At 47.6% G+C, this 25,777-nt stretch overlaps 1 long non-coding RNA gene across 1 annotated transcript in view; it reads left to right on the top strand.

Moving 5' to 3' along the window:
• The first annotated feature begins 4,544 nt into the window (after nt 1-4,544).
• The window catches only part of LOC147002005 (uncharacterized), a 107,201-nt gene continuing 85,968 nt past the window's right edge, over nt 4,545-25,777 (top strand). The window contains exon 1 of the long non-coding RNA XR_015048946.1: nt 4,545-4,599. This is a non-coding gene — a long non-coding RNA (uncharacterized LOC147002005). The remainder of the gene's footprint in view (nt 4,600-25,777) is intronic.

Below are 25,777 nucleotides of genomic sequence, written 5' to 3'. Positions count from 1 at the left end.
CTTAGGGAGTTTCCTTCCAGTCTAGGAAGCTCCTCTCACGAGAGAGCCCTAAATTCTACTCTTGTCCCACACACCCAGTCTGGCTGAGCATTGACCTCTTCTGCCCAAGGGACTTCCCATTAAGGAGAATCTGATGGGAAAAAGCCAGTTTGTTTACTTTTCCTTAACTTGTCTCCAGTGGGCTTGGGGTGTAGGAGGAAGGAGGGTGGGAGCTTGTTTAGGAGTGAAGAGGTTCAGCAAGCCTGTACTCTTTTGAGCACCGCTCATTGACGATCAATCGGCCGGCCACAGTCTTCCTCACACAGCCTCAGTTCACAGCCCTGTGATCACAAACGCCTTTGGCTCCCAGTCCTGGGAGTCTCTGGCCCTGGGTTGCTCCCACCTGGGGCCCAGCTCCTATAATGAAGGGAACCTATGTCTGTGCATGTGTCTCCAATCGCCTAAAGAATGAGCTCTGCTGTCTGCACAAGGCCAGTAATCGCCCCCATATTGATCTGTGGATAGTAATTCTGAAGCAGCCATCGCAGCTCTGCAGGAGGGCGGAGGGCACACGATGAGGACAGGGTGATTGTGGGGCAGTGGCTCGGACTGCCAAAGAGTGCCTGCCAAGGCCCTTAGCCTTGCAGGGCAACCTCGGGGTTCATGGAGACTGGAGCTTCTCTGCCTACCCTAGCTGTGGGGATCTGGAGGTGAGGGGAAAGGACCAGAGTCTCTTTCCCAATCCTGATTAGTTGATGAGGCGGAACCGGATTTGCTGGGGACGCTGTGGCCTCTGTGTCCAAGGCCTTCGGATGGCTTTTACATTAATGAATAGAGGTGTTACTTCTGACCCCAGAGTGACATTTTGGTGTGGGGCACCAAGTGAAATGCCTTCCCGTGGGAAAATAACTCCAGATAGCTGGGCCACATCCAAGTGGAAAGAAAGCCTCGCTGTGCTTGCAAGCTACCCAAACCCTGCAGATCATGAAAAGCATGACACACAGCTTCAGTACCGCCATTTCTGTTTCACTGACCTTGTGCAGGAACATCCTTCAAGCCTTGGATCCTCTCCTCTAAAAAGCCTACAGCATTGCCATGACAGGCCCTGGGAGAAATCCCAAGACTTTAATTCTTCATTTTTCTGGGTCTTGGTTGAACTCATTTGAAGAGAGAGACAGAACGGGATAGGTAAGACAATAACGATGACAGGAAATAGCTGGGAACTGGTTTTTGTTTTTTGTTTAATAGCAGACAAATAAAGTTTATTTGTATGTCCATATTCTTGTTGCCCCATGGAGGTAAGTGGCAATAAAATTAAAAAAAATTTTTTTGTTAAATTCTTTTTTTTAATTAGATGTTTTCTTCATTTACATTTCAAATGCTATCCCCTTTCCTAGTTTCCTCTCCGAAAATCCCCTATACCCTCCCCCCTCCCCTTGCTCCCCGGCCCACTTACTCCTATTTCCTGGCCCTGGTACTCCCCTATACTGGGCATAGAATCTTAGCAAGACTAAGGGCCTCTCCTCCCATTGATGGCCAACTAGGCCATTCTCTGCTACATATGCAGCTAGAGACACGAGCTCTGGGGGGTACTGGTTAGTTTATATTGTTGTTCCTCCTATAGGGCTGCAGACCCCTTCAGCTCCTTGGGTGCTTTCTCTAGCTCCTCCATTGGGGACCCTGTGTTCCATCCAGTAGATAACTGTGAGCACCCACTTCTATATTTGCCAGGCATTGGCATAGCCTCACAGGAGACAGCTATATCAGGGTTCTGTCAGCAAAATCTTGTTGGTATATGCAATAGTGTTTGGGTTTGGTGGTTGTTTATGGGATGGATGCCTGGGTGGGGGCAGTCTCTGGATGGTCCTTCCTTCAGTCTCAGCTCCAAACATTGTCTCTGTAACTCCTTCCATGGGTATTTTGTTTCCCCTTCTAAGAAGGATCAAAGTATCCACACGTTGGTCTTCCTCCTTGAGTTTCATGAGTTTTGCAAATTGTATCTTGCAAAAGTTTGGGTATTCTAAGTTTCTGGGCTAATATCCACTTATCAGTGAGTGCATATCATGTGTGTTCTTTTGTTATTGGGTTATCTCACTCAGGATGCTATCCTCCAGATCCATCCATTTGCCTAAGAATTTCATAAATTCATTGTTTTTAATAGCTAAGTAGTACTCCATTGTGTACCACATTTTCTGTATTCATTCCTCTGTTGAGGTACATCTGGGTTCTTTCCAGCTTCTGGCTATTATAAATAAGGTTGCTATGAACATAGTGGGGCATGTGTCCTTATTACAAGTTGGAACATCTTCTGGGTATATGCCCAGGAGGTATTGCTGGATCTTCCAGTAGTACTATGTCCAGTTTTCTGAGGAACCACCAAACTGATTTCCAGAGTGGTTGTACCAGCTTGCAAACCCACCAGCAATGGAGGAGTGTTCCTCTTTCTCCACATCCTCGTCAGCATCTGCTGTCACCTGAATTTTTGATCTTAGCCATTCTGACTGGTGTGAGGTGGAATCTCAGGGTTGTTTTGATTTGCATTTCCCTGATGATTAAGTATGTTGAACGTTTTTTCAGGTGCTTCTCTGCCATTTGGTATTCCTCAGTTGAGAATTCTTTGTTTAGCTCTGTAAACCATTTTTTAATAGAGTTACTTGGTTTTCTGGAATCCAATTTCTTGAGTTCTTTATATATATTGGATATTAGTCCCCTATCAGATTTAGGATTGGTAAAGATCTTTTCCCAATCTGTTGGTGGCCTTTTTGTCTTATTGACAGTGTCCTTTGCCTTACAGAAGCTTTGCAATTTTATGAGGTCCCATTTGTCGATTCTTGATCTTACAGCACAAGCCATTGCTGTTCTGTTCAGAAAAATTTCCCCTGTGCCCATATCTTTGAGGTTTTCCCCCACTTTCTCCGCTGTTAATTTCTGTGTCTCTGGTTTTATGTGGAGGTCTTTGATCCACTTAGACTTGAGCTTTGTACAAGGAGATAAGAATGGATCAATTCGCATTCTTCTACATGCTAACCACTAGTTGAGCCATCACCATTTGTTGAAAATGCTGTCTTTTTTCCACTGGATGATTTTAGCTCCTTTGCCAAAGATCAAGTGACAATAGGTGTGTGGGGGGATATGTTTTAAGTCCTAAGGCACTAACAAAAAAGTTCACTGATGTTGTTGGGTCATATTTCTGCAGCTCTCAGTTCCTCCAATCAAGATGTCCAAAGCAAACTTTTTTCTTTTCTCTCTCTCTCCAAACTTACTTTTAAATTGGAAACAGACGTGACTCTTACCACAAGGTAAGAGTTTAGAAGGGTTTGAGATTTGCCCAGGCACCCCAATGTGCCTTCTTCTCACCACTCTATTCTTACCCCTCCTGCCAGCTTCTAAGCCTACTTACAAGAGACCTAACCTCTATAGAGCTCACATGTAAACCCGCAGCTAGTGTTTGAATTAACTGATCACTTAAACCCTTTGAACTCTGGGTTACAGAATTCCCAAAACCTTCATGTGCTGCTCCATTCTCTCTAGCCCTGTCTATCTCACCCTGCCCTAAACAGTTGTCTTTCTGTTTTATGTCCTCAGCCCCTCACTTTGCTACCCCCACCCCCACCCCCGCCCTGCATTCCCAGCTCTGCTCCTCATCTCTGGTCTCTCCAGGTTTTGACAAGAAAGACCTGTCTCTTCTCTAAGAGCCACCCTGAGACTTCTATAAGTGGCCGGGAGGAGGGAAAGATCTCATTTATTTTTGGTACCAGAGATAATCAGATAATTGTGCAATTAGCAGTAATTTTATCCCTCCTGTAATTTTCCAACAAGAGCCCCCTTTAAAAAAAAATAAAAGGGATTTCTCCCTCCCCCACCATGTTGTTGTTGTTTTGTCTGGAGTGTCACAAGAAATTTGGTGGGGCACCCGCGTGTGGAAGCGAGGGGGGAAGGGAAAGATGCTGGAGACAGAACTCCTGTGGGAGAGGATCTGCCAAGGGGACAGCTCTGCCAGGCTCCTCCGCCAAGTGCAGGCGGTTTGAGGGAAATATGGGGGTGCAGGCTGCTCTAGCCTCCAGAGATCTGCTCCCTAGACTGTCCCCACCTCTTTCCCCTGGGCCAAAGGAGAAGGAGTCATGGCGGGAAGCACCAGAGGCTGAGAGGGGTGGATCTGACTCCTTTTGGAGACCCAGTAGGAAAGAGTCCTCCCTGTCATCTGTCGTAGCCGGGGAGCAGGCGGCCACGTTCTGGGACCTAAGCTCATTCATTGCTCAGTTCCCCAGGTCCTGAATCCAGCCTCACATCCCACGCCACACAGGCTGTGGCACAAAAGGGACAAACACCCTCAAGGTCCTAGACCAGATAATTACCAAGCAAATTCCCTTCAATTCCATGCCTTCACCTCTACCCACACCCTCGGGCAATGCCTGCTGCGCGTTCCCTGATTCGGCCCCGGCTGTGCAATCAACGCCAGGTAACCTGCGGGGCCCCGTAATTGCTCTGGAGTTGCCTGGGACTTTGCGAGGTAAGCGCGCGCTGCGCTTCTCTCGACCCGGTGCGCGCGCACGCGACTTGCCCTCCCCCCCTCCCCCTTCCCCGATCCAGGGTGGAAAGCGGAGGACAGGAGGAAGCTGGGTAAGTTGGGGAGCCAGGTGGAGATAGAGACCCGACTCCCAGATGCCAGATCGCTGCTCTGCCCTAATGGAGCTGGGGTGGAGAAAGCTCAGAGGTTGGCAAAAGGAGAGGAGCTTAGGTGATTTGAGTCGGGAAAAGGAGCCACCTTGCCCTGCCCAGGGGACAGGGGCCTTGGGGGCCATGGGATCTTCCTGTCCCTTCCCTCCGGTGCAAACGTCGCTTCATTGATGAGCCTTGTCATCATCCTTCAAGTGTAATTTTTTTAAATTGCAAAAATCTTACAGAGCTATTAACCTCAAAAGAGTTTAACATATGGCAGCCCGAGTCTCCCTCTTACCCTAATTATAAGGCTTGCAGTAATGGGGCTGTCTTTTAAGTTACAGCTGCTGCGCTTTTGGCTTTCGCTAACATTACATCCTATTAAAGAGCTACATTAAATGCATGCAAATTGCCGGAGCCACCGCACTCTCCCGACCAATGAGGGGGACCGATTTCAGCCTAGGCGGCGATAGCAGGGTCAGACTCACCCTGCTGCGAACACCATATGATCTATCAATCAAACTCCTCTCATTAATTAACTAATTCATTAAATATCTTTATATATGAAGGCCCGGCCAGGCGGAACATTGTGTTGACAGAGACGTCCCGTCAGCACTTAGCTCTGCGTTCTCCTCTCCCTTCCGGCACTAAACACTTGGTGACTAAGAGAGGTCAACTTCGCAATGTGAGTGGGCAGGAGAGCACCTACTGTTCGGCTCTGTAGGGTGTCCCTCTTGGGTCTCCTCCGAGTGACTCCCATCTGTCTGGCTGCCTCCCAGTGCACCTGTCCTTTTGCCACTCTGGTGTCTTTTGCTTCCACTCTTTTGGCAGCCCCTAGAGGGCAGGACTCTTTGATTCACCTTTACTCCAGGGTCTAGCACAGAACTAGGCCCAAGGCAGCTGTTATATTCTCTAGCTCTTTAACACCTTGGTGGCCTTTCTCCCATTGGCCTTCCGGAAGCCAACAACAAGACGATGTGGCCCTTTAGCAGATGATGGCATGCTCGTGATTCTGGAGAAGGAACCCACATGAAGATTGGCAGAGAAGAAAGTGCAGGTTGTTGCTGAGGGTGGCACAGGCCTGTAACCCCAGCACTTAGGAGGTAGAGATGGGAAGATCTGCAGTTCAAAGCCAGCTGGGGCTATAGGATTCTGTTAGAAACTAAAACACAGGTAGAGCTGGCCAACAGTGAAGCTCCAATACCCAAACTGAAGCAAACAAACTCTTATGCCAAATGGAAAGAGGCTGGATCATTATATAAACAGTAGACATTTTAGAATGGATACTCTGTGTGTGTGTGTGTGTGTGTGATATGTGGTTACTTTCAAATTTCTTTCTTCATACACCTATCTTTGTATATGATGGTACAGATGGTTGTGCCATTTCGTTGGCAGGGACAATACCATATTCAGGTGTGTATGATGTGCTGAGCACTATCTATCACTCACATGACCTCATTTAATGTAGACAAACAACTGTGTGGGATGGTCACTTTTACTTCCAGGTAATAGGAAAACCAAAGCAAACCCAAACAAACAAACAAACCTGAAGTTCACAGACAGTCTCAAGTACAAGGTTGAAGTAACAGAGCCAGAGGTCAGATTTGGGTTTTCTAAATTCAGGACCAGTGGCTTCTGCTAACGCCATGAGAACATAGAAAAGTCTTGCTCATGAGGTCAGCTGGGTGTGTGGCTGTCTTAGTTGTTTTTCTGTTGCTGCGATAAAGCACCTTGGTCAAGGGAACTTATGGAAAGCAGAGTTTATTTGGACATATGGTTCCAGAGGTTCAGAGACCACGATGCTAGAACAAAGACAAGGCAGCAGGATCAGGAAGCTGAAAGCATACCTTTGAACCTCAAGCGCTAAGCAGAGAGAGAACCAGAAACGCAGGAAGCTTTAAAGGCTCAAGGCCCGCCCTTAGTGGCACACCTCTCCCAACAAAGCCACACTCACTAAGCCTCCTCAGACAGTGCCAGCAAGTGGGGACCAGGTATTCAAATACCTGAGACTATGAGGGACAGCTTATTGAAGGCACCACAGCAGTTGTTCATTGGTGCTCCTACTTTAACCATATAGTTGCCATTCTTTCTTTGGCAAGAGCTTGTACTAACACTGCCTTCTGGCTGGGCTGGTGGGCTTAGGAGTAACTTAGGATCTCATAGCACCTGCTATCATTCTGGCTCTTGACTAGGTTTATAATTGTTTGGAATTACTTTCTATCTAGAATTCCCTGGATAGAGAGCCAACTGCTATCCCTTCTAGATGAGAGAGAGAAAGTGAGAGAGAGAGAGAGAGAGAGAGAGAGAGAGAGAGAGAGAGAGATCCTGTTAGTTGGATGAAGGAGTGGAAATGGGATAAGTAGGTAGCCCCCTAGGGCAGGTCCTGTAGAACTTCCTTTACCATGCTGTAGCTCCTGTTGGACTTTACCATGCTGTAGCTCCATCAAGTTGGAATGGAGGAGTCTTTGCAGAAGTTAGCCTTGGCTCCTGCTATTCAGTTCATGCAAGTGCCTCCTCTACCCAGTGAAGTGTAGTGTGCAGGCCAACATGCAGAGCCTAGGAATTCCTGGCGAAACACATGGCCAGATCCTCCCTGTAAATGTTGCTTCTCTTTCTCCCCCTCCGTGTCACTCTCTCTCCTTCCCTTCTGAGACTTGGGGCTAATGGACTTTGGCCGTTAGCACCTGTGATGTTGGGTACCAACCTCACCATGGGCCTCTATAGCTTCTTCTAGGCCCTTTGATTCCCAAGAATAGTTTTGGAATGGGGCGTGCTGTGATAATGGGGGTTAATGGTAACCCCGGCATCAATTTTCCCTCCCAGAAGAAAATTCTCCAGGCTTAGGCTGCACACACTGTAATAGTGAAAATGGCTCTGGATTTGAAAAATTGGCACGTTGTGATCCAACAAGGCAATTTTTGAATTGTTCCATGCAGCTGTGCACCTCTGGATGCTGTGTGGCTTGTTTCTGAAAGCCACGGATGGGAGAGCAGTTCCCAGCCAAAACCAGCTCGGACTTAAGGTTTGCTCCTCTCCTACCCTTATTTGTTATTTTGTTCACCTGCCCAAAACCCTTGGAACTCCCTCCCGTCCCTTAGCCAGCCCCAAGAGCTGTTGGATAAAGGCAACGTGCTATGGTTCTCTAGTGAGTTTAATTCTGCAGGCCTGAGGGCAGAGAGCCTGGAGGAAGGGTTTCCTGAAGGTCCCGAAGAGTGGAGCCTTCCATAGGCTGCCAGTGATGGTCTGAGCAGCTCAGGAATGTACCTCCCAGACAGGTTTCTCCGGCTGGTTCCAGAGTCAGGTCTTTCTTGGATTGACTGACAAGAACCCCAAAAGAGAAGGTGTCTTTGTTCATTGTGCAGGATATCTGGTTTTGGTGTGCTGTGTTTGCTCAGCCATAAGAGGAGAACAATTTGTCCCGCTTTAATAAACATTAAAAGGCACAGCAAAGCATTGTGGAGGATATGTATTTCAAGTAATGGAAGCATTGAATGGGAGCACCCGCGAGGCAGCTTGCCCATTACTTAGTAAATGTCCTCGTTGCACAGATGGGGAAATGGAGGTTGCCCAAGGTCACATATCTGGTCAGTGGTTAAGATCGTCATCTCGCTACACGGTGCTGCAAGCCTTTTGGGTAATGACCCAAGTGGCCAGGGAAAGCCATTGTTCAGTTCCTCTGCTCGGATGGCCATAGCTCTCCTTCCCATCTTATTTTCTCCTTCATGAGTTCTATTAACTCGGGTCTTATTTGGTGACTCAAGATGAAGAATGTGACAGAGTGGAACAAATGGCCGACCCTGCCCTTGCTGCAGCCCCCTCTAATTCCATTCCCACCAGAGGTCCAGTGACCTTCAATAGGTCCATACCTTCTCCGCTACTCCTCAGGATCAAGTACAGCCTCTCTTGCATAGCCTGTCTGTCATTAGTGAGATGAGTGTGCCAGTCCTCCTAACCCACGTCTAGTTGCTTTCCTGGATGACACCCCGTCTCACTGAGCATGACACTGTTATATTTCCTTTTGCTCGATGTAGCCCCCCACCATCGTTCACATTCGCTTTCGTGACGGTTTTGCCTAGAAGGCTCTCTGTGCGCTCTCTCTCTCTCTCTCTCTCTCTCTCTCTCTCCTCCTCACTCACTCCTTCCCTTGTCAGCTTTGGCTCATCTTCAGATTCCAGTTTCTCTGCATTGCATCCTGAAGTCAGAAACACATATCCCATCCATGGTCTCCAATGGTTCCACATACCACAGAGGCTGCAGAGGACAGAGCTAGGCCATCCCCATGGTCATGTCCATGTTCACTGACTTAGGCCAGAGGCCTGCAGGGCTCACGGCAGGCACTCTGTGGGTAGCTGAATAGACTGTAGGAGAACAATAATAATGATAATAATAATAATTAATAATAAATAACAAAACCTGGCATTTGTTGTGAGGCATTTATGTGCCAGGGATTACCTAGAGTTCTTTATGCAAATCACCTTGCTTATATGAGGCCTTCTGTGCATGGAGAGAGACGAGGAGAGCAGAGAGAGCGAGGGTTCTAGTCCTGCCTGTCACCAGCTGACTCTGTGACTTTGGATAGTTACCATGGTTTTGTCCTCTTCAGAATGAAGAGAATGGGAGCTGATAGGACTTAAACCCTGGTTTTTTTGTTTTGTTTTTTTGTTTTTGCTTTTGTTTTTTTCCTTAGGCAGAGAGGGGAATGAAGAGTCAGTAGAGTGGGCCTGAGGGAACCCACAGGATTCAGAGAGCCAACTGTCTGCTTTTCTAGTCTGGAGGCAGGGGAAGAGGTATCTGGCCGAGGCCGGGGAAGGGCAGCCGGCTGCTCTCTCCTGCTGAGGTGGAGCTTCTAAACAGAGGAGCTCACTGCTGGCTGAGTCATTAACGCCTTCTCCTCGCTGCCACCTCGGGCATTGTCTGATTTAAGTGTAATAGCTTGTTTGGTGGATTCTGCCTTCTATAGAAATCCCCCCAAGAGTGAAGAGCTGCATTCAGCCGCAAGAGCACAGGCCTTTGTGCACGGATGGCCCGGCCTCTGCGGAATGTGTTTGGAGTTGGTTATCAAAGGGAAGGATAAATTAGAGCGTGAGGCTTTCAGAGAGAAAGAGGGGACTCTTTCATAAGCGGGACTGAGCACTTCGGCAGCTGACTTGGGGCTGGGAAGCCGAAAGCTGGCCCTCTTGCCTTTTGGCAAGGGCAATGCTATAAGCAGGCCTGTCTGTTTGCTGTTTTAACGCAAACTCCAGCCAGGCTCCTGGAGAGAAGAAAGAGGTGTGTCATCTAATGGGCCCATAATACTGCTCGTGGTTGTCCAACAGTGCCTGGAGGCAGTGAATGGACCACTTTCTTTCCCTCCCCTGCCTCCTTTTCCTCTCAACCCAGTTTTGATGCTTGCACAGGCATCACCCCCCCCCCCCCGTAGCACTTCCGGTTCTACCCCGGTAGCGCTTCCGGTTCTTAAGGGACCTCTATAGTTCTCGGGACACCCTTCAGGAACTTAGACCTTTCTTTCAGTCTTCCTCCTGTCTGTCTCTCTCTGGCCTCTCTAGCACACCTGTGCAGGGTAGTTCTTAGGTGCCATAGAGATGGGGCTCCCAGGATGAGCTACCACTGTGGGCAATTGCTTCTTTCAATAGACTTGTCTCCTCTTGCCTGGATTCAGCAGCCTATCAGGGCACAGCTATCAGCTGAGTCACAGACGGGACTGCTGAAGGAACAAATTGTACTGGCTTTTCCCCAGCAAGACTGCCTCACCCTGAATTTCAGTAGGTCTTTTAACCCCTCCCAGAATCTGTAGCCTTCCTGCCCATTTTCCTGTTGACAAATTCTGACTACCTGGCGCCCCGATCCAGAAGGAACATTCTAGGCCCTGAAGACCTGGGTTTTGTTTTGCCTTTTCACAAGCAATCCTTAATCCCTCAATTTTAGAAGTGTACTGTTTTCCTGCTGGAGGGAAGCCAAGTATTAAAACTCATTTTAGGTTGCAGGTATTTTAAATAATTGCCTAAATTGGTGATGTAGCTCAGATAGTAGAGTGCTTGCTTGGCATTCAGGAGACCCTGGTTCAGTTTCTATCTTCTGGGAGATGGAGGCAGAAAGATCAGCAGTTCAGGATCACCCATGAGTGTGGAGTACATCCCTTAACTACTTAAGGGTCCCTGCTGGAAGTACTTTGCCTCAAGGTTGACAAAGCACACTTGTGCTTGGAAACACAGTTATTTACCTTCCAGGTTAGAGGAGAGTATGACACACTCTGCATTTATGCCCAGACCCAACACTGGATGTATGTTTGAATTATCTGTAAGCTTTTAAACACAATTCTCAAGTCTGAGCCTTACACATACAGACCAACTTGTTCAGGGTGGAGGTGAGTGTCTGTATTTTGGTTAGAATACCTTCTGTGCTTTGGATGCAGTAGAAAGTCATTGTCCCGAGGACCCCCGGGAAACTCCTCTCATTAGGCACCCCAGCTGTGGACAGACAGAGTCTGCATAGGAAGACTAGTGGGGAGGAGGGGGCCCAGACTCTAGGACGACTCTCAATGCCAGGAGCAGATTTATCATTTTGCCTACTGCGTTTCAAAGTCTTCCCTTCTTTTCTCACCCCTTGAGGGGTGCTTTCTTGGTGTTCACTTAAAATAATTTAAGCATACCACAGTGGGGAAGGAGCCTGGTTCCTTGATGTGCCTGTCATTTCAAGGAGCTCAATAAAAATTTCGTTTCGCTGTTCGTTCAATGCAACTTCCGCATAGAGGTCTTATGTTGCAAACCAGATTTCTCTTTTCATCTGGTCACCCCCAGGGAAATTGTGTATTTGAAATTCAAACAATATTTGGGCAAAAAGAATTTCTCATTATATGCGGTGGGGAAGGGCAACGGGAGGAAAGCGCTGGGAAATGATTGAGTGACATTTCTATTTGCCAGTTTGACTTCTCCACCAGTGGCAGCCATGGTTTGGGGCTGCCAGAGAACTTCAGCTTCCTGGTGTGGACTAGAAATGCCAGACCTCTTGAAAAAAATAATTGGAAAGAAGAAAATGTAAAGGGCTAGGGGTGAAGAGTCCATGCGACCTCAAGCTGATATTGTCGGTAACAAAAGGCACAAGGCAGGCAGAGGTTCTGATTTCTAGGCTTCTGATGGTTCAAGTTCTAGACTCTCAGGTTGAACGACACTCAGAAATTATCTGGGTTTATCTCTTTTACGCTATGTTCATTGGGTTCCTGGATGGAGTCACACAGAATGCATTTATTGAGCGCCAGCAATATTTGGCACATAGTAAAGTGTTTAGGGATCATGGGGGTGGATAGGGTTGGACATATCCATTATACACCTGAGTAACATATGGTTTCTAGGAGGACCCCAACAGCCCAACTGTCAGGGAGACTGTGATCAGTGCTGTGTAGGAGGAGCTGGGAGGAAGGATGTCACATTCAATTCAGAGTCCATTAGGACCCAGACGCTCCCCTGCAATGACTTCCTAATCCAGACAGTGCATGCAAGTAAGTACTGTCATTTACAGGTGGTGCTACTGATACTTAGGGGGGTGAATTTGCCTTCTCTGAGGCCACTTATAGGAGGAGCCTGGGGGAAAGAATAACCTAGTGACTTTATGTGTCTCGGATTTTACCAACAGTGCTTTCCTGGGGAGGCTTTGAAGGGTAAAGACTAGCTTTTGGTGTCACCAGGGGAAGGAACATAGAGAACAAAATTACTAATGCTGGTGACACTTGTGAGAGAAAATGTGATGCTGGAGAGTAAGAGGTCAGGACAGGCATTTAAAGGCACAGCATATTGAAGAGTTTGGAGTTCTGGTGGGACCGAGTTGAAAGGACACTCAAATTGTTGCAGGAGAAGCAAGTATCAAATCATTGTGAGTCTTAGGTGCAGGAATGAAAATTTGGGATTTTGGTTCTGTCTTTTCCCAGCTGTGCGACATGGTTAGTGTTGATTGTCAACTCGACAGAATCTAGAATCATCTGGGAGATAGGACTGTGGGCCATTGTCTTGCTTGTAGTGATGTTAATTGCTGTAGGAAGACCTTCCTGCTGTGGGCAGTACCATTCCCTGGCTGGGATCCTGAGCTGCACAAATGGGGAAAGGGATCTGGGCTGAACATCAATGTGAGCTAAGTTCCTGCTGCCTCGCCTTCCTCAGTATGGTGGACTGTGTCCTTGAACTAGGAGTCAGACTTTTATCCTAGGAGAATGATAGGTCTATTTACCGCTGGACAGATTATATAATTAACACATGTGAAGTATGTAGAAAAAAGCCTAGCCCATAGCCAGCTTTTCATGAAGATGTTGAGTATAGTTTTCCCTGTCGGGAACTTAGTTCCTAATGGTGTGTATAGACACTTGGAGAGATAGGAGTCTCAGATGATAGTCTGGAGTCTGGTATAAACGCTTAGACAAGAAGGGTAAGAGGGGTAGTTGTATGACCTTTCCTGGGAAGATGCAATGTGTATTCCCCAAGACAGAGAAAGAGCACCAGCAAACAGATAAATGAAATGATTCCATTCGAGTCTAGCTTGGTGCATCTATTCCACCCAAGAGTCCCACCACTGCATGGACTGCTTATGAAAAGCTGTACCAGCAAAGGGTTCCCTTGGCAACAGCTACATCACCAACAAGTCTCACCCCAACCAACTGATCACATCTTTCATGGAGGAGATTGGAATCTTGGAGCTGGAAGAGGCTTCACAAGGATGGCATGTGCTCCCCCATTTCTTCCACAAGGGAAAATTTCAATGATAGGATCTCATTCTGTATCCCAGGGTGTCCTAGGACTCCCTTTGGATTCCAGGATGCCTTCAAAGTAGAGAACCTTCCTTCTTAGTCTTTCAAGGGCTCAGATTTACAGGCACAAGCTCTCATGCCTGGTATGATAAAGAAATTTTCATAGGCTTCACCTCATGAGAACTCCTCCTGCAGGTGATCATGGCTGCCCTGCATTTAAGAGGGCAATGGGCATGCCAAGACTGGAGGAAATAACTATGTTGGATAAAGAGAAAAAAAATTGTCATAACTGTGGTCTACCTGGGGGGATGGGGTGTCCAAGAAACACTCAGAGATGGGATCTGTGCTACAGCACTTCTGACTGGTGGTGGAGGTAGATTCCCATGTTGCCTCAGATAACTGTGGGTAAGAAGGATAGCAATATCTCACAGCAATGGCTCCACTGAGAAAGGTTGCAGGTAAGTGGGGAGCTGAGGAGCTTGGTTAAGTTTGTGGTGAGCAATGGGGGACAAAGAAGACAGGCAGTGTGGCCCTGCATTGGGCTGGCTTCTGTATCTGCTTCTGGACTTGCTTCCTGTCCCAGGAAGTCCCATCTCCTGAGGCTCCTGCATGACTTCATAGATGCTTCTCAAATGGTCAGCGCATTAGAACTTTGGGTCCCCCCATCTCAGCAGCTAACATGTCTTGAGGTGGGCTGGATGGAAGGGAAGGCTAGACAGAGGGAAAGATTTGAAGGGCAGAGGCACACTGTAGAAAAAAAGGGTCATGTTTTGATCAGAGAGTATAGTGAGTTCTGGGGCTGTTAACGGTCCTATTACCATGAAAGTCTTTGGATTGGGAACCCAGTGCCCTTGGGACTCCCCACCCCTATGGGAGACTAGGTACTCCGTGTATACTCCATTCACTGTCACTCTGTTTGCTGGCTCCGTTGCTGCAGCCAACATCACTACGTGGGTGGGCAAGGACTCAGATGGTTCCCTGAGTTAATACACATCAGGGATTCAGACAAAAGGAGCCTTGCAACCTAAGGGGTGAGTCTTAGAAGAAAATTACCAGCCTTCTGTAAACCAGTTGCTCTGTGTCTGCAAAGCAGACTCCAGACAGGTTGTAGCGTGTCAAGCTGGGCCTGCCCGGGCTTGGCAGGGGTCCTACGGGAAGACAGAGTCAATTACCCAGAAAGGGTTCCACTTAACGTCCCCTGAAGCTCTTAGGCCCTGCCCTGTCCTCCACAGTCTCACTGGCCTCTGCCAAAGCCCGTCAGCCTGCTCTGCAGTTGGCTGCCTGCCAACCCTGTCTCTGGGCATGTCCAATGCCACCCGTTCCAGGGGGCCAGCCTCCAGCCCTCATCAGCTTTGGAGCTCCCAGTGCTGGCCCTTGGCCAGTGGCTTTCCATTTTTCCCCTGCAGGCCCAACGGCAGGATCCTTAGGTGGGAGGGGACATCAACAGGTTGCCTCTTCTATGATGTACCTTGGGAGGCGGCCAACCTCTCGTGGCACAAACATGCTCACAGGGTCCTCATCCTTCTCAGTTACCCTTCCCCCACTCAGGGCCGTGTGCAGTGACAGTCTTGGATTTTGGAATCAAACAGACCAGGGATTGTAGCCTGGCCTAGCCACACCGCACTGTGTGACCAAGCACGTGATGTTAAGCTCTTTGTTCTTGAGTTTCACTAATAGTGAGATGAGAATCACAACAGTACACAGCTCTAAGGATTATTGCGAAGATCAAAGAAGATGGTGGGTGTTCAGCAACGCTCGTGCCTGGCACATGATCAGTGTTCAGCAGACAGGTTTCTTCTTTGCCCTCTTCTCTTCCTTTCATCCTCTGGCTTCCTCCTTTATCCAGTCTGTCTTCATCAGGATGCTTGTGGTTTCTGCCTTTTAGATACTGGAATTGGTTGAAAATCTAGCATCTAGCCCGGTCATACCTACTATTCCTTGCCAAGTTTATTCTACATTTGCAAAGCACACCAAGGAGTTAGAATTTGTTTCCCCCACTGGTTAATTGATAGGTTAGGGACCTTGGGTTCTCTTGGGTCCTAAGAGTCATAGACTTCGGCTTAAAAACTGAGTTCTCACATTTCCCAGATGGGCCTTCCTTTTGCACCCTAAATGCTTTAGTGCATCCCGTTTGCCTTAGCCATTTCTAAGATTTTTGTTGTTGACTGTAAATGTCCAGAAGTTGCAGAGGTTTGAGGTATGGTACTATTGTGGAATACCAACTTCAACAGTGCTCAAGAGGTGGAGGGCTAACATCACCATAGTTTAGCCATTAGGGTACCAGGCAAGCATTTATTGGGAGCCAACAGTGTGCCTGCAACCTGTGGGAATGTTAATGGGTCATTATAGTAGGGTGATGGATGGCATGCTCTGATAGACACATAAAAAGGCCACCAACAGAGAGAGTAGAGACTTCTTGGACTTGTTAGGGAGCCAGGTTCTATGTCCAGTAAGACGTCTGTAAGAACTGGAAACATGGGACCCATTTTCCTTCTCGGATCATGAGTTCACTTGTTTTTCCTCTTTGCAAAAATACACGAGAAAAACCTGATCTAGAAAGAGCCGTTCATTTCCTCTCATGGTGTTAGAGGTGTCAGGGCAGTCATTTGGCACCATTGTTTCTGAGCCCATGCATGAACGTAGAGGAGGAACACGATGTAGGAACAGCAGGTAGCAGAGGAGGACACGTGCCTCACTGAGGACAGAAAGTAGAGGCTATGGGGGAGGGAGCTTTCAATGGGTCACTTCTCCCTTCTGCTTCAATATACTGAGCCCCCAGCTTGCTATACGGTGCTGTCCACTTCAGGGCAAATCTTCCCCTCTTTTGTTTCACATGTCAATCATCTCTAACAACATTTCCACGGATACTCTAGGAAGTGTGCTTTTCCAATTTCCTGGCGTCTCTCAATGCAATCAGGTTGGTAGTCAAGGACCATTATGGCTTTCTCTTGGGAGGTGTGGATGGAAAGATGGCACAGCTTCTTATCTAGTGAGCTCTAGCCCCCCACAATGTTTGCCACTGTGGACTCTTGAAGTCCATACCCAAATTTCTGCCCAGGGAAACTGTTTCTGGGGATCTAGAAGCATCTACGGCAGAAGGCGTTCTCTGGGTGCTCTTCAGAATTGTGTCACTGGTCTCCATATTTCTCTCTTGTCCTGGAGGTGAGTTGGTGAGGTGGGACGGGTAGATTCTGTGAGCAGTGAATGCACCCCAGCCCTGTACTAATTGTGCTAGACAGAGCTGTTTAAATACCACCAGACAGAATATTACTCAAATTAAAATGAGGCCTTAAATGTCATTATTTGTGTCATTATTAATAGCCCCTAATTGTGTTCTCTAATCATCATGAAATTATGTTAGTATTAATATTCACGTCAAAGCTGCCTAGGGAACTTGGAAGATTTAAAAAAAAAATTATACCATATGTCAGTTCCCATGAATGTGAAGTGAATCCTGGTGTTAGTGCTTGGCTGGAGATGTCCAGTGTGGACTTGGGTCAGGACTACCCCTCCTTTCCTTCTCCCAGGCCCCTCCACCTGGTGGAGCCTTCCTGTCATCAGTAGGACCTATTCTTTGGGAAGAGCCTTCATGTCCCAGCTATCCTTCTTGCTGGTGAAGAGTTCGGACAGTGCTGGCTATTCCATCCCTTCTCTTCTTTACCACAAAAGATTTGGTTGGGACAGATGTGGTGGCACACACCTGCAATTTCTTCATTTTGGAGATGGAGGCAGGAGCCTGGGCTACATGGTGATATCCAGTCTCAAACAAATAAAATCAATGTAGCACTCACGTCTGTCCTCCCTCTTCATCTACCTATCAGTCCCACCTCAGCATATTCTGGAATGTTCCCAAACCCTTCCTCTACCCAGGAGAGTGTATTCCCAACAGTTCAGAAAGACTTTTCAGACAGTGCTGAGGCTCAGAAGTGAGGTGCTTACCAGGCATCTAAGGCATCTGCACCCAGGGGACCCACCTGTCATCAAGGATGACCCAGCATAGGGAATCATATCATATTGTCCTCATTCCTGCTCTTTCTGCACAACCCACGCTTTTCCTAATGCTAACCTTGCTGGTGCATCTTTGGGGAAAATGGCTAGTCCTAGTGACAGGCTGGGGCTCCATTTGCATGCTTTACTTGCTTGACAGAGGCAAGATCAGCTGAGGTATGCCTCTCCTTGTGTCACATGGGACAGTAGTTCTGTGTCCCCCTTACATTGGCACAATGTTTAAAAGGTAGGGCGGCGACTAGGCGGGTGATATTGCCAATTAGAGCTCCCCTCCCTGTGGGGATGTGTGGGGTGAGTGCCCTGAGACACCCAGAGGCATCAGCCTCCTCCTGACATCACTCAGGGCTCCTCTTCAGCCTTTCTACAACATTCCTCTAGGCTGTCTGCTCAACGCCTCAGTCATCCACTAATGGAGTCCACGTGACCACGATGTGTCAGACAAATCTGGGGCAAGCGCCTCACTCTCTTCTCGGAGCCCTTGGAATTCTCTGGAACTGAGAATATTCAAATGCCTTTCTTGGTGAAACAGCAGGCTTCCAACCCCCCAAATATTATGACTTGAGTTAAATATAACCCCGAGCATGAAAATAACAGCACAACACACAGAGCAGAGAAGCCATGGAGCAAGCAACGGGCAGACACACTGGCACACTCTGATGTGCCACCGTGGGTGGGGCAGGGGACCCTCAGACCCCATAGCCATGTAGATGGAAAACCCACCAATCACACAGAAGTCTTGGGGTGTTCTGGGTAGGTGAGTTGTTTCTCTGACTTGCTAGGGTATGAAGTCTGCTGATTTCTCTCTTTATACCTTTGTCCTAATCAGATGTGGTTTGACTTCCTGGTGGGAGGAGGAACTATCTTAGATGTGGTGTGGTAAAGGGAGATTTGCTTTCTTTCTCAGCTGTGAAGGGGAGGCTAGGGTAGCTGACACAGTGTCAGATATGGCCAGGCCTGCTGCACCTATTTCCCAGCTCAGAGAGCAAACAGCATCACCCCTCAGTCACTAGATTGCTTTTAAAGATGGTCTAGAGGGAGGATGCATTGACCTGTGCAGGGGAGGTAGGCAGATGTATGGACTGTGGCTTCAGCACGCGCCACAGCCTCTTGGCTTCCCTTTGTAACCACATGCATAAGTTTAAGCTGTAAACTCAGTGGGTCATAGACAAGTGGAAGGTCTCCTGAAAGTCAGTCTCTCCGAGTTCCAAACCCAGTGATTACAGTAATTGTTGGCCCAGGGCTGGATTTGAACCAGTGAACCTAGCCTAGAATCAATGAATGGGCCTCTTTTAGTGCCATCTGCCCCGCTGAGTTACCCAGCAACACAACACGTGGGTGCTCCCTCTCCCCAGTGTGTGGAGCCAAATAACAAGCAGCTCAGATGAATCCAAAAGAGCAGATTTATTCATACCGTCTTTGTAATATAGGTACAGTCCCACATAGTGGTACTTATAGCATTTGTAAAGGCTTTTTAAAAATAACTTCCTTTGCCCATCATCAGTGAAGTGGGTCAGTTTATAATTATCCCCTACCATATAGGTGAAGGTATTGTGTCTCAGGACAGGTATGGCCAAAAGTTTCATGGAGTTGACCCAAACCTTCTGATTGTTCATGCAATATTTAGATAGCTTCACCCTGATCCAAGGCAGTTTGGGAATGCTGGCAAGTCAGGTGCTCACATGAATTCCATAAAGGCAGTAGCTATGATATTGTTGAGACCCCACCCATCCCCAGATCTGTCTTTATTTTTTTCCCTTTGTTTCAAGCCATGTCTCAGGTATACTCAGGATGATGTCCCAAAGGTCCCGTGGGAAAGCACCACAGGAGTGGGGCAGAGTGTTCCTCTCCTGGGGTGTCTGTTTTTGTTCTCCTCATTCTGATTCTCTCAAACCTGCAAACAAAACAAGAGCATTTCTCCCCTAGGCCCCTCCCCAGGGATTAACTTGAAGGCAAGTGCGTGGGAGAGCGCCCCAGGAGAGGGAGTGGGTGTTTAGGGTTTTGGGAGGTAGTGAGAGCAGTACCAAGGTCACTTGCTTGGGTGAGGGCACCTACCTGGACTTACACCTTATTGTGTCTCCCTTTCTCTTGCTTGAGGCAAATGACACACAGCCATTTTGGAAGGAGTCAGGAATTTCTCGATACCCCACCACCACCCTCAGCCCCTTCTATCCTCGGTCCAGCTTTCCACCTCTGTGCCCTATCAACTTGCCCCCACCCCCATCTTCTGCTCTACAAAGCCCTTGCTAGAAGTTGACAAAGCTGACTGGCTGCTTAATGTGCTACAGGTGTCGTTGCTAGGCAACCACCCCACTCTGCAGCTCAGGCTCTGTCAGCCCAGATCAAACCCCTGGTAGCACTTAACCCTGTAACTGCTTAACCCAAACACTAATTACCCAGGTTCACCAAACAGTACGTTCATAAGCCATAATCAAGGGTCATAGGGTGGAATTGAAGGGCCTTCAGCCCTTCAACCAGCACTTCCTATCATCAAGGCCTGGGCCAAACTGCTCCAGGCAGGATGTCAAGTCACTGTGCGTGTAAGTGACAGCCCCTCTTTGGTTGTACTGGGTGAACTACAGGACAGAGCATCGGTCATCCTTCGGTGGGCTGGATTCTGCTAGAGTCAAATAAATACCTCCAATTTGCTGTGTTTTGATGTTCAGGGAAGCGTTTGTGGTTTTTCTTTCTTCCTTTCATGCTACTTTTACGGTAAGACTCCTGGCTGGAACTTTATCGTTTTCCTGAAATCCATTTCTTTGCTTTCGGATTCTGCTGGGCTATCACTTGGATAGTTTCTTCTGACACCTGTCTTTATGCTCTGCCTTTCCTTAGGCTCATTCCCCCTGGTTGAACAATGTACACTCCGGTGACCAGGGGCCAAAAGGCTCTAGTTATGTACAGGTAGACACCAGGACTACCACACAGACCAAACTCCCGAGAACTCGGGCTCCACGATGGGTGATCCTGTTGCTTAGATCTCATGACGTGCTCGACGCCTGCTGATGGGTGCATGCTCAGAGCTTTACGTGTCTGTTGCTGTTCTTATTCATCTGCTTGTTTTCCAAGCCAGAGCATCTCTCCACAAGGATGAGACCAGAGGGTGATGGAGAGAACGCCTCCTTCTCTTTATGGAACTTTTTCTAGGAGTTCTAACTCTACCTCTAAATCAGACTCCTGGAAAGTCCCACCTGGGTGAATTTTCTTTTGGTTGGTTGTCCTAGAGGCAATGGGAAAGTCCATGCCTGCAGGGCCATGGAGGGGTAAGAATTCCATCTATCTCCAAGAAGCAGCTTCTCCCAACTGACTGGCACCTTCCCGTGGTGCTCTAGAGGACTCGGGAGCCCACTGTCCCTCTCTATCTCTTCTGTTGATAGTTGTCTGGAGGGACGGAGAGATTCTGTGTCCTCCAGGTGTTTAGGTTTGTGACTTAGCTGTTTCCTCCCCTCAGAGGCTACCCCAAAGTTACTATTCAGGGATGGCATGGATCTCGAGGTCACGCCTACCTGCAGGCTCTCATTCGTCTTCATCCTGGCTCTAGCAGATGGATAAGGCTAGCTATAGCCTCGTGTGAAAAACAGAGTTTCAAGGAGGCCGAATAACTCCTCATTCTAATGTGCCTCCTGAAACTGTCATTCTGTCATCTAACCCTGCCCCAGATATCCTGTCTCCATGGAGGCTGAGAGAGGTTAACCGACTTACCTGAGATCTTGCTGCCAGTGACTCGTGGCACAAAGAATGAAATCAGGATCAATTTGATTCAAAACCCCTTTCGTGTTTCCTCTTCTAACTTGCTCCGCCTTTCCGTTTCAGCCGTGTCCCTTCACTCTCTGTGGCTACTCTTGTTTCCTTTACAGTAGATGAAACCTCCAGCACGAAGAGAGTTCTGGGCTGCAGCATAGATTGTGTCTTGGGCATATTGTGTTCTGAAACCAGAGATCTCGGCTCCCTTTCCTTCTTATTTCCTTGGTTTAGCTACATTGGTAAAAAGGGAGGGAAGGGAAGAGAAAGAACGAGGGAAGGTGGGCAGGGAGAGAGAAAGAGGAGGGAGGAGACCTGAGGGGCAGGAGAGTGTGAGAGCAAGTGCGCATCAGGGAAAGGGGAGGAAAAAGAAGGGAAGGCTAGCGGAGAGATCCGAAGAGAGACAGAATACACATGCACACTCACGCTTCTTGTCCCCATGAAGCCAGTGGCTCTCCTCCCCTCCCACGTCTTGAGTCACTAATGCCTTGGCTTTGGTCTAAGTCACTGTTGCCAGCTGGTGGCATTAAGAGTTGGGATTGCCAGCTCGGTCACAGGTGACAGATTTGGGAACATCATCACAGTCCTGGCTCCTTCCCAGTAGACCCAATGGGTCATGGAAATGCCCGGGGTTGGCGCTAACTGGGAACAGAAAGAGACTGCCTACTGTAGGTACAAGTGAAGAGGGGTATGCCCCAGGAGTTTAACACTTTCATGTAAGTGGTGTCTCCATCAAGTATTAATAATGTTCCTATAATTGATACTTCAGGGCAATAACCTCTGACAAAATGGCCCTGATTAGCAGATAATTGAGTGTGTTGGATTGTGTCCTGAGAGAGCTGAACGCCAGGCAAGGCCCATTAGCCCATCATAATGACCCCCTTTGTCAGGTATTAGTGTCATTAAGAGCCTGCTCTCTGAAATCAGTCCCTTTATTTAACTCTTTTCCCTAATTATATGGATCATTTTACAAATCAAAGCAAATGTTTGCATACAGCCCCTGGGCATGCAACAGAGAAGAGATGGAGGAGAGGGCTGGGGATTCCTGAATGGAGAGTCCTTCCTAAGGAGGACCAGACAATGTGAGTTTTCTAGAGGCAGTTCCCTAGGAAACCTAGTGTCACATGAGGGTACAGCATACCTGGTTGGCTGGGAGACTGGGGTGGTGGTGGGGAACATGGAGGAGCTAAGGATGCATTCTCAGGAGAACTTGAGGGCCACATAGAAGCCAACACCTGAATCATGTTGGCAAAGTTGCTGGCAGCCTACACTGAGAGTGGCGGAATCTGTAACACAGAAATCAGTAAGCTGGAACACGTTGGAACCTGAGCCCAGCGCTTAGAAGACACAGAACACCCGAGCTAATCATCTAGGTTATGCCCAGAGCAGCTCACATCTCTGTCAAGAAGCAGGTAGGCACCCCTCAGATTGGCAGGGAGAAAGAAGAAGCAGAACTCTGATGTTCCTAAGCTGGGGAGATCTGGCACAAATGCCCTCACTGAGAGCTGCCAGCTGGGCAAGCAATGAGTGCTCTGGGGACACTGGGGGGACTTACAGGATGGTCAGCCCACAGGCCACACACATCAGGTTGAAACAACAAAAAGGCCAGGGGACAGAAAGTCACTTTCTGACCCATTCTCTTCAGCAACACACTCTGACTCATTAAGAAATGGAGATGATCTCCCATTTATTTAAATGCAATGACTGCCTGACAACATCCCCACCTGCACCCTCTCTGTGCACAGCTTTTTATTCCAGGGCAGCTGCAATGTGAGTGTATTGGGAAGGAGGTCACAGTCTCTAGCAAGAAGGCAGAGACGAAGGACAGACAGCATTTTGGTAGCCAGGAAGGATATATTTTTATATATACCAAAAATGAAGAGGCAAAGAAGCTGTCCATTACAGGAAAGGGCCCCAAAGTTGCTGAGCTGGAGAGAATTTATTTGGTCAAGTGATGGGTGATTTTCTCTAGAGGAGTATGGACCTCTGGTGGGCCCTGGGGTGGTAACTAGACCCCATTTCCTCTCCATAGCCCATTTCCGCACTTTGACTGTTTGTGGAGTGTGCTTCCCTTGTCTTAATCACAAAGGGCCTGTGCGCTTGTGATTTGTGTTGGGCCTGGTGCATTTCCCAGCATTGGCCTTGGGTGGAAGCTGCCAGCCAGGCAGAGAAACTGCCAGGGTTTTCTGCCGAGGAAGCAGAATTTTGGTGGTGGAGTGTGACATTCTCCTCTCAGAAATAATACCTTTCATTTAAGGTAGGAGAGGAGGTTTGACATCCCGTGAAAATATGATTTCAGCCCTGTTCTGCTTGGAGTGGAGTTTTTCGGTGGGGTCTAGTTGCTGAACCAAGGAAGCAAAGATCCTAAGCTGATGCAGGTAAATGGTGGTCTAAGGACCAGAAAGTAGCACTCTTCCCAGAATGGGAATGAATACGGGGAGAATCTTTCTGACTCTAACTCTCCAAGGAGCCCAGTTCTACTCTGTCTTCAAAGAATGTTACTGTCAGGGCAACACCGAGAATAGAATAATTTGGTATATGAGTGGATTCAATATTTAATATTATGGAAGATTCTAAGTAGTGATATAGAATTGCTTTTTTAAAAAAAATCAACAAACATTACACTGCCTGAACCAAGGTCCTGTGTACTGTGTATAGAAAGAATAAGACATGGTACCTGCCTTCGAGGAGCTACATCTGTGTTGGTGTTGGTGTATAAAACACCACCTCCACATGGTGCATTAACGAATAATGCTGTAATGGAAATGCATGCTGAGTGTTACAGTAACACAGTGTGGGAGAAGCTAATGACCTCTGCCTGGGAAAAAGGGCAAGGTTTTCCTGAAGACACAATGTTTAAGCTGAGCGTTGGCCAGATAAAGGACTGAAGTCAAGTACAACAAGCAAGGAGGGACAGCTACAGTTTATCAGGAACTCTCCTGTCAATCGAGAGTAGCTGCAATCTATCAGGGGCTCTTGCGTGGTGATCACAACCCCCAGTTGTATGGATCGATGACTGCATGTAAAATGCTCTGCAGAACCTGCTTCATCGGATCTCCATCGTGTCTTCCAAGAGGAGTTATTTCTAACATCACCACTTCACAGTCCAGGAAATGATGGCTTGGAGGGAATCTATGAAGATTATATCATCTTCTACAGTCACACCGTTATTAAGTATTAAGCAATCAAGATTTAAACCTGGACTTTGGAAGCCAGAATAAAGGACTTTCCCATCTACAAGCTTGTCTCCCCAATTGCTGTGCAAATGTTCCTTTGTGTAATCAACATAGTGACCGGGAAAACAGGTTTCCTTAGCTCGTTTCAGGAGGGACAATTGGCAGTGGCAGACCGTAGTCTGTGCTATGCAGAGTCACACTGAGAAGAGCTCATTGAGAAACTTGCAGAGGGAATGAGAAGTGGATAAAGTGAAACCAGTGTTAGATGATGCATGGTCTCTGCAATTATGTCCATGTCTCAATCCCTAGAGTGCTCAGCTAGACAAAGGGGTATAGACAGAATTAAGGTCATTAGTCAGTTGATCTTGACATAGGGAGCTAGGGAGATGGATGGTTTTGGGTTTTGTGATGGGATCAATGAAATCCAAGCTTTTCTTGAGGGGAAGAAAGAAGCAGGAGAGATGCAGAGAGACAGACAGAGACACAAGAGACAGACAGAGACAGAAAGAGACAGAGATACAAGATGCAGGTGGCCTCTATATACTGCAAATGGCAAGGAGCCAGATCCTCCCCAAATCCAGGAAAATCTGCAGGGTTACCAACATGAATTTTACCCTGGTGAGAACCACTTCAGACTTCTGAGCTCCAGAGCCAGAAGATAGTAATTGTGTTGTATTAATCCTGTGAGTGTACGGCAGGAGGAGCCAGCTCATGACGATCTTGCAAACCAGACAGAGGAGTTCACTATTGATTGAGTAGTTTGAAAAAGTGAACAAAGAGGTAGTGAATGTATGGTCCAGTGCAGTTTACCCATGAGGGATGTGGTTGCAGTGTCCTTAGGTTCAGTCACTCTATTTTAAGTTACCCAGTTCCACACATTCTTTGGAGAACTAGAGAGTAAAAAGTCAATGTTACATGACCATAAATATCCACAGAGAATGAATGATCAGGGAAGACAGGGAGGCAAGTCTGCAGGAAGGTGGTATTGGATGATCCATGAAGGGAACAGACCAGTATTCCATTGGCCCTTTCATTTGACGATTATTGACTGTTGAGGTGCTGTACTCCTGATATTCTGGACAGACCATGGAATAGTGGTTCAATGTGTGTTCCATTATAGTTGCCATGGGACTCATGGCTCTGGGACAGCAAGACATTAAATAAAAAGTCAAAAGATACTAAGATGTACATCATGACAGATTGCAGTTTGTGCCATGGAGCAAGAGAGTAGGGTGTTCTGAGAGCACAGTAGGACACTCCTCCTGCCATAAACTTAAAGAGCTAACACAACACAAATTCTTCTAGTTCTGGAGTTCAGAGGTCTGAAGTGGGTCTCATTTACACTGAAGCTTTCATGGAAGGCCTTTATTGGGGAATGATGTTTAGCAGAATGTTCATGTCGGAGATGGACTTCATTCAGTAGTGTGTGAAAAAATGTGAAAAGTAGAGTCTCCTGTGAAGACTGCTTTTGGTGAAGACATAGTGT

This window comes from Mus caroli, unplaced genomic scaffold (assembly GCF_978045245.1).
Source record: "Mus caroli unplaced genomic scaffold, Mus_caroli_1 scaffold_11, whole genome shotgun sequence".
In the NCBI taxonomy this organism is placed as follows: domain Eukaryota; kingdom Metazoa; phylum Chordata; class Mammalia; order Rodentia; family Muridae; genus Mus; species Mus caroli.
Note: the sequence above shows the minus strand (reverse complement) of the source record. Positions and strands in the feature narration are given on the sequence as shown.